Source organism: Palaemon carinicauda, chromosome 36 (genome assembly GCF_036898095.1).
Source record: "Palaemon carinicauda isolate YSFRI2023 chromosome 36, ASM3689809v2, whole genome shotgun sequence".
Lineage (NCBI taxonomy): Eukaryota > Metazoa > Arthropoda > Malacostraca > Decapoda > Palaemonidae > Palaemon > Palaemon carinicauda.
In genome coordinates, this window is record NC_090760.1 from 10,960,185 (window position 1) to 10,962,684 (window position 2,500).

Sequence of the window (2,500 nt, forward strand, 5' to 3'; positions counted from 1 at the left end):
TTATTATTATTATTATTATGATCATTATTATTACAAGCTAAGCGTAGATGGAAAAGAAGGATGCTACAAGCCCAAGGGCTCCAAGAGAAAAAAATAGCCCAGTGAAGAAAGAAAACAAAAAGACTACAAGAGAAGTTATAAGCAATGACAATAAAATATTTTAAGAACAGTTTCAACATTAAAGAATCAGTTGTTTTAAAGATAAAATTCTATATGATTCAGTTTTTTATTTATTTATTTCAGACCAGGTATAATTATACTATTTTCATAACAAAATTCATCTTGTATCTATTTAAGATAGATTATGTGGGTTATTCATTAAAAAAAAAATCTTGTTTCCATTCGAGATAGATTCTGTGAATTATTATTTAAAAAAAAAATATATATATATACAGTATATATATATATATATATATATATATATATATATATATATATATATATATATATATATATATATATACTGTATATATATATATATATATATATATATATATATATATATATATATATATATATATATATATACATATATGCATTTGAGGGTTATTCATTAAAAAATCATCTTGTATCCATTTGCAATGGATTCTGTGGGTTATTCATTTAAAAAAAAAATCATTTTCTGTCCAATGAGATTTATAGACTGTTTCAATAATTTCAAACTCAGTGATTCATGTTTCTTTTTTAGTAATATTGAACTTCAAACCATATAAGAGATACAGTGTGATTATGTCAAAAGAAACAAGATTCATCAGCTGCTATGACCATTTTGGGACAGATTTAGTGATCGTTCTCCTTATTCCAAGAAGAATTAATTACTATTGTAATAATCTCTGTCTGAGAGAATTAGTAATTGGTCACTGAAGAGATCAGATATATGATGCGAACATTTTCAGAGAATTAGAAGGAACTTATGTCTCTCTTATTTCTGTTGAGTTTGAATTCCATGCGAGACATTGACAAATGTAGATTTTTCTCAAATATTTCCCGTCTTTTCAGTGGGGATAACAGGTAATAATGATATCCAATATATATACACACACATATAATATATATATATATATATATATATATATATATATATATATATATATATATATATTTATATATACAGTATATATATATATATATATGTGTGTGTGTGTAAATAAATATGCAATATATATATATATATATATATATATATATATATATATATATATATATATATACATAAATATATATATACATATATATATATATATATATATATATATATATATATATATATTTAATATGTAATATGTGTGTATGTATATAGATATAGATATATATATATATATATATATATATATATATATATATATATATATATATATATATATGCGGGTGTGTGTGTGTATGTGTTCGTGTAGTTGCTTGTAACAAAAACACGTGAGAAACAAATCATGAGAGACAACAAATGTTACATACTTGACCTTCTAAAGAGAAATTCGAATACAAAACTTCACAAAAAGTAAACAAAAGAGAACATACAAAAAAATTATTCTCTTCAAGCATATACACATCAAAGAAACCACTAAAGTCGTTATTAGTTTAAAGTCATTAAAACTCTGAAACAAAGAATATTTTTTTTTATTTTCCAGAGCTGAGCAAAACCAAGCACTAATTTCCTGTTCTTATGAGATATCAAAGCGTGTTTTTCCTGAAATATGTTTTGCTTCATTTCATCAAACGTAATTACCCAGCTCAGGTGAAAGACAAAACTCATTTGTTCAGAAGTCTGAACAAAATGTACGCAATGTTCGAAAGAAAAAAATCTACCGAGATCTGGAGTAATACTTAAATTTACAACTATCTACGAGAAATAAAAAAATATTCTGCCGTTATGAGTCAGCTGTTAGTCATTCAACTTTATAATTTATTTGAATATTTAGCGTTATAGTCATTTAACTTTGTATATCGATAAGTGTCGACACGAGAATAGTTACAGATGGCTTCAAACTGTTGGGACCTAAATTTATGTCTACTTTAGGCTCCAAAGCCTTTAAATATGTGGCCCCGACTATATAATAACCTCCCACGAAACATTCGAATGATTGAAGACATTAAGGCTTTCAAGAGGAAACTGAAGACTTTCTTATTTCATGAGTCCTTTGACAGTGACGATTTAATAGTAAATGAACAAAACGCGATATGAAATGTTAAATACTCTGAACGAACAAGGTAAAACGATAGTGGAAGTCCTGTAGAGAGTGGGGTTCCCTTGCTGTATGGGCCCGGAAAAGCAGCCATCAAAGTAAAGTAAAATTATACAATACTGTTATAACGCAAATCTTCATCACTTACAGTACATAAACTAAAAGCGATTTCAATCAACTATTTAAGAGTTCTTTAGACATATTAGTAATGTTTGAAATCAAGATAATTTTGGTAAATGTGAAAACATTCCTTCAGTTTCTTCTTTACTCCCGGTGTTTATGAATTTTCATTTCGATAAATCTTGTTTGGTAACATTCAA